Source organism: Podarcis bocagei, assembly GCF_964188305.1.
Source record: "Podarcis bocagei genome assembly, chromosome: 7".
Lineage (NCBI taxonomy): Eukaryota > Metazoa > Chordata > Lepidosauria > Squamata > Lacertidae > Podarcis > Podarcis bocagei.
The window spans coordinates 88,712,579-88,719,556 of NC_138132.1; the positions used below are offsets into that span (position 1 = coordinate 88,712,579).

The 6,978-nt window shown below is 46.9% G+C and overlaps 1 protein-coding gene across 1 annotated transcript in view; it reads right to left on the minus strand.

Moving 5' to 3' along the window:
• The window catches only part of AAK1 (AP2 associated kinase 1), a 120,802-nt gene extending 113,860 nt beyond the window's left edge, over positions 1-6,942 (minus strand). Inside the window, exon 1 of the mRNA XM_081202933.1 lies at positions 6,774-6,942. The gene's annotated coding sequence lies outside the window, so the exon portion shown is untranslated. The remainder of the gene's footprint in view (positions 1-6,773) is intronic.
• Between the last annotated feature and the right edge of the window lie 36 nt (positions 6,943-6,978).

Here is a 6,978-nt window from a genome sequence, read left to right on the forward strand (position 1 = left end):
CAAGCAGTGAAACCTGGAAGTAATGCGCTCTGTTACTTCCGGGTTGCCACGGAGCATAACCTGAAAACGCTCAATCTGAACCACATTTAACTCGAGGTATGACTGTACAGCCATTGAATGCTGTGACAAAACATCTGGAGGGATCACCCTAGGGCAGTGTTTTTCAACCGCTGTTCCGCGGCACACTAGTGTGCCGCGAGATGTTGCCTGGTGTGCCGTGGGAGGGAGGCGGGCGAGGTGGGCGGCGAGAGGCGGGGCGGCGGCGGCGAGGAGAGGCCACCCAGCGCGGGGCTCTCGCCGTCTGCCTGCCTGGCTGCCTGCGTGGCGCTGACGTCACGGGGCTGTAACGTGCCCCACATAGGCACACGCGGGGTGGCAAGCGAGCTCCCTCCCACATCCCATAGCCGCTCTGCCGCACGCTAGCTCGCTTCGGCCGGCCTACTGGGCTGTCGCAGGCGGAAGGCCTGCGCATGCGCGAGGTTTTCGCGCCTTTGGGATTCCCTTCACGCCTTCCTCCTCCCGGGGCCTTGAGAGCGCGGGAAGCGGCAGCGCGAGACCGGCGTTGAGCCTGGCAGGTATTGTGCGGTGCTGGTGCCAATATGGTAAATATCCTTTGCTTCATTCTTGTCACATCACTCCTCGTTCTGACTCAGTCTCTTATGATCCTCAGTGCAATGGCAAAGGTACCTAGTAAATAGTAAGAGTGGAAAGAATTGTTCTATTGGAAAAAGTGACCATTTTAAGTTTTAGAATGACAAGCTTCAAGATTTGTATTTATTTATTTATTCTGACATTTTTATACCTCAGTTTTTATTATCTTCTTAATAACAAAATATATAAAATAAAATGCAGAGAAATAAAAATCTCTCTCTCTCTCTCTCTCTCTCTCTCTCTCTCACACACACACACACACACACACACTGCACAGGAGTGGGACCAGGAGGAGGGACCCCTCCATAAATCTTAGCTGCCAGCCTGGCACATAGCAGGAGGGGTGCTCCAACAGGTATCTGAGTACCAAAAACACGCACAATCATTTCTGTTAAAAACAAAACCAGACAATGTAAAATACTTTCTTTGTGTTTATTTGATTCCTATTAAAGAGAATTACTTTATATATAGTCAATATAGGCACAGAGTTAATTTTTTAAACATTTTCTAATGGTGGTGTGCCCCGAGATTTTTTTCATGAAACAAGTGTGCCTTTGCCCAAAAAAGGTTGGGAAACACTGCCCTAGGGATCACTTCCAATGCCGTGATCCTCAACTCTTAACATTTCTATAAATAGGACTATCAGTGTGGATTAGCCAGAGACTGATGAGTCAGTTTGTGGGATTTTAACAACATTGTTGTCTACATTTGAGAACATCTCCAGTATTGTAGACAATATTGAGGTAGGTGAACCAGTGGTCTGACTCTGTATATGGCAGCTTCCCATGTTCCTATCTGCTGGAGTTAAGTTGTACGTGCAACCTTATTCTGTAGTGGACTTTGGGCTTTCAAATTTCAGTGGCAACCTGTGCAATGCACTGCCTTCCCCCACCCCACCTCACCTCTCACCTTCCATTCTAAGTCAATGTTGCAGCACCCTCTCAACTCAGTGCGGGAGAACCGGTTGCGCTCCCCTAAATCCACCTTTGACCTCATTCCACATCCCAGGCTAAGTGCCACATGCCTTGAAACCTCACTGCTTGGAGAACTGGGGTGCCCATAACAGTAGCATGGTGAACAGCTGTTCACATTATCTTATCCTTTAAAAGAAGATGTAAAGGAGCAACACAGAACCCCCTTCTTTGACAACAGCAGGATGCACCACCCACTCTCTAGCTGATCCAGCAAGCTGCCATTGCTGTGGCAGGAGGCAAGCAAGAGACATCCACACAAAAGCACTCTAGATATATAAGAAGGTGTGAGAGTCTGGAAGGTTGAAGGAATGAGAGGGAGAGAGAGAGAGAGAGAGAGAGAGAGAGAGAGAGAGAGAGAGAGAGAGAGAGATGAAATGGGAGAATGCATTGCCAGGGGTTGGACTAGATAACCCCTTGGGTCCCTTCCAACTCTACAGTCTATTTTTCTACAGAGAACAATAGAGGACAGGAAAGCTACACTCCATTTTTGGAACCTGACAGGCAAGGAGGAAAGAATTCACTAGTGTGCAATTGTCATTACTCTGGAATACAGTGGTACCTCTGGTTATGGATTTAATTCGTTTTGGGGTGCCATACACCCCCCAAAAATCTAACTAGAGGCGCCGCTTCTGCACACAGCGCAATAGAGTTCTTCTGCACACACACGCGGCGCAATAGAGAGCGCTTCTGCGCATGCGTGAGCGGCGAATACACTTCTGGGTTTGCCGGGTGTGCTGCAGCCATAACCTGAAGATTCCGTAACCTGGAGGTTATGCAACATTGTACCACTGTGCCTTGTTTCCACCAGCCAGATTACACTGGTGCCACTTCCAAATGCTACTCTGCTGGTGTAACTGTGGCACAGGATTGTGCCTTAAATGGAGGCATTGGGCTTGTATCCAGCTAAGTCCAAACTCAGAGCAGACCCATTGAAATTAAAAGTTTTAAATTAGGCGTTCCATTAACTTCAGTGGGTCTACTCTGAGTAGCACTAGCATTTACTACAACCCTTCATTTTCCTGTTTTTAAAAGAAAAACACCAGCCAGTTGATATTCATTCCAGAAATACAGGCTACTATAATATGGAGATTTTCTGCAGTGGGAAGATGGATTTTTCTGGTCAAACAAAACTTTTTCCATATTGAAACAAAAACATTGCACAAATGTTGTTTCCAACGCTTGCATATAAAATAAAGTATGATACTTGAGAGAGAACCAACTGTTCCACATCAAGAACTCTGATTATATGGCTGATTAGTTAACACCTTATTAGTATGGGCTGTAGGTTTACAAACAACTTGTTCCTGGTTTCATATTGAACAGAATGAGATGGGTTGAAGGACTCTAGAGGCATCATTTCGTATGGCAATTAAGAAGAAAAAACCTCAAACAATTAAGAATCACCTGTAATTAACATTAAACATTGAATGCCGTGTCCTTTGACTCATATCCAAACTGCAAACATTTATTTATTTACAGTACATATAGTCCCCTCTTCACTGAATGTTTTAAATTCCAGAGCAGAGAAAGTAATAAAAACAGAGAAAAATAATACACAAAAATTACAGAATCATATAAACAGGACTAATAAGCAATTAAACAATCCTATCATAAGGTAAACAAGAAAAATTACAATAACATACATTAATACAGTATTTCCAATTTAACAAATGTTGAAGAGTGGTTCCTCAGCTATTCAGCCACAGCAGCAGTCAGGAGTCAACCACATCACAAGGCATTTTTCTTACCTGCCCTGTCACAAGAAGGCAGCAGCAAGCAGCACAGGGTGTGCAAGAGGAAGCTTGGGGGGCAAGATACTTTGCATTTAACATGCAAGCTTCAGAGGGTCAAATCCCATGCTAGGAGAGGCAAAGCCCATCCAGCCATAGCTGAACCAATTGGAATGAGTGCTGTATTGACCAGCGGCCTGGCTCCTACAGGGCATCTCCAGGTAAGAGGTGGTCATGGACAACTGTTTCTTGTCAGAGGGAGGGGGGGCATTGGTCTGGCTCTCTATAAGGAAGCCTTTTCTACCCCCAGATGTCTTTAGAAAAAGGATTGGGGAATGGTTCTTATGATGAATTATTAGTTGATTAAAAAATGAATTGAGGCAGGAGAGCCAGTGTGGTGTAATGGTTAGAGCATTGGACTATGAGCTGGAAGACCAGGGTTCAAATCCCCACTCAGCTACACGAAGCTCACTGAGTGACTTTGAGCCAGTCACTGCCTGTCAGTCTAACATACCTCACAGGGTTGTTGTGAGGACAAAATTGGGATGGGAGAACCATGTACACCACATTGAGTTCCTTGGAAAAAAGGTGGTATTTAAATGTTATAAATACAAAATAAATCAATGGGTAGGGTTTTTTAATATGCACACATGCTCTGGCAAACTACATATATTGTCCAATAGGCCACTTGGTGTCTTATGAGGCACATTGGACCAAGAGGCCTGGCTTATTGCTTCTCCTGGTTGTCATCCCCCCACCTGAGTGTCTCATACACTTTGGCATTGGCATGCATCCTACCTGAGCACCTGGAGAGGTCTCCCTCCCCACAGTCCAGGTAACCTGCATGAGCAACAGATGAGGACCCATCATGTTTCCGAACCCATCAAGCTCCCCACCCACCTGTCAGAATCTCACCCTGAAGGCAGATGGAGACAGAGCAGTGAGGTCCCAGCCTAGTAAGAAATATATAGCACACACAGGGCAAGAGTGAAGTCTTTATTGCAGGGCATGTGGGAAAAACACGTTCATTCCTTATAAGACTTTAAAACAGGATTATACAAATTGATGGGCGGTAAGATCTGTGGGATGCGGGTGGCGCTGTGGGTTAAACCACAGAGCCTAGGACTTGCTGATCAGAAGGTCAGCGGTTCGAATCCCCGCGACGGGGTGAGCTCCCGTTGCTCAGTCCCTGCTCCTGCCCACCTAGCAGTTTGAAAGCACCTCAAAGTGCAAGTGGATAAATAGATACCACTCTGGCGGGAAGGTAAACGGCGTTTCCGTGCGCTGCTCTGGTTCGCCAGAAGCGGCTCAGTCATGCTGGCCACATGACCCGGAAGCTGTACGCTGGCTCCCTCGGCCAATAAAGCGAGATGAGCGCCGCAACCCCAGAGTCGGCCACGACTGGACCTAATGGTCAGAGGCCCCTTTACCTTTAAGAGTATCTGTATTCTCTGCCTCCACAGCTGGAGGCAGCAGTTTCTGAATACCAATTGCTGCAGACCATAGGAGGGGAGGGAGTTCTTGTGCTGGCCACTGTGAGAACAGGATGCTGGACTAGATAGCACCTGTTCCCCACATCCCTTGCCTACCTGGGTGGCGGTGCTGCAGCAGCACCCCCTGTTGGCAGAGTGGAGGTTTCTAACTGACTTATACACTGATGGTGGTGTGCTATGGTTGGGTGGTGAACTATTTAAACACTATCAAATATTGAAATTGTCTTTCATGGGTGCCAAGTGAAAGTAAATACTTGAGTACTCAGAGGATGCTTGACATGCAAATTGGAAATACAGTTTTGGGGAAGCAAACTTGTTTTATCTTCAGATAAATTTGGGTGGAGAAAAACATCTAGCTCACCTCCTAGCTCATAAAACTCCATGAGCCTTAGCAAGCCTAAGGAACGAGGCTTCTGAGCCTATCCTAGAGGCAGCCTGCATTTTGTTTAGGAGGCCCCCATTTTGAGAATCAGGGCGCCAGCAGCTTCATACCATACCCGCTTTTACTCCCTTATTGACCAAACTTTCCAGACAGTTCAGCGTTTTGTAACTGGAAATCTGCCAGACTTGGAGAAATCTCATAAATGCCAAGATTATCCAGAACTGCTGGTCAGCCCCACCTGTGGAGCAATAGTGACCTCTTGTGAGCAGCAGGATGAAAACCAGTGTCCTGCATTTCCTCCTTAAATCTGTATTCTTGCAATACAGTACTGCTCTTTCCCCCACCCCCAATTCTTAACCTGCTTTGGCTTCTTAAGGTGGAAGGAATGGTTGTGAGTCACACCCTAGTAAAGAAAAAATAGCAGAGCAACTCATATTCTGCTTCATTCCACCATCACCAGTCCATCGTTGTCTCCTACACTTTGCTTTACTTATAAGATTAAATGTACAATTTATCGTAATTTGGAAGGTCAGATGAAAATTACAAAAGAGAATGCCTTTCTTTTTCATTTCTTTTTTTAAAGGCAGCTACTGACCTGAACCCTTTTCTTCTGGGGTTTTTCCAATTTTCCACCCTTTTCACTGTACCCCTTCTGCCAAGCAACATTGGCTGTAGCAGTGGGATGGATAGTGCAGAGTGGATGGATTGGTCACATGGGTTGCCAGAGGAGCAGGTTGACTGATTGATTGATTGAATTTATATACTGCTCTATACCGAGGTTGGCTCAGGCAGGAGTCATATGGTGCTTCCATTACCTTGGTTTTGCTGGGCCCAAGGCGCAATCTGCCCTCTATATTGTTGAAAGCAGTATCATACCACTTTAAATGATCATGGCTTAGAATCACAGAATTATAGAGCTGGAAGGGACCCTAAGGGTCATCTAGGTCAACCCCCTGCAATGCTTTCCCAAAAGCATCCTGGGAATTGTAGTTTGTTGAACTACAATTCCCTCCACAGAGCCCCCAATTTGCAGAGCGATTTAACAACCCACCCCCTCTTTCCCAAGAAACTGCAGCTACTAGAATTCTTCAATGTATGATGTGAAGGGGGCCAGAGACTCTGACCCTAGACAGCATCCCATTTCAAATTCAACAAAGATTGACCCACAAAAAAGTTCCTCGAGAAGAGGGACTGGTGGCTAAAACCCTCTGAGGGAATCGTAGCTCTGTGGGAGGACTAGGGGGTCTCCTAACAGCTCCTGTCGCCCTTGAGAAACTAAGTTCCCGGGCGACTTTGAGGGAAGCTGTGCCTGTTAAAAGTGGCACCATAGTGCTTTAAATGCATGGTGCGGATGGCACACTATATGGCGCCTTATCTGCTTTGCTACCGGGGGGTTGCCTGCTTTTGGGATGGGGGGGGGGTAAGTTATACATTTGTTTTGCTTTGGTTTTCGTTACGTATTTCGTGTTTTCATCTTGTGCTTTTATGCTGCGGACATACCCCAATTTAATATAGCAATAAAACAGCCGCCAGCTTTCCTTACTCAAGCTCGACGTCTCGCCAGCGTGGTGCAGCCCTGGTTAGTGCAGGGGGAGGCGGCCCCGGGTTCAAATCCCGCCTCAGCCGCGGCGTCCTCCTCAGGCCGCTTCCCCCGTCCGAGGCTCCCGCCCCATCAGACCGGGCTCACCTCGGCGGGCGTCGGGGAAGAGGCTCGGTGCCGCCTCGGGAGACCGGAAAGAGCCTTCCCT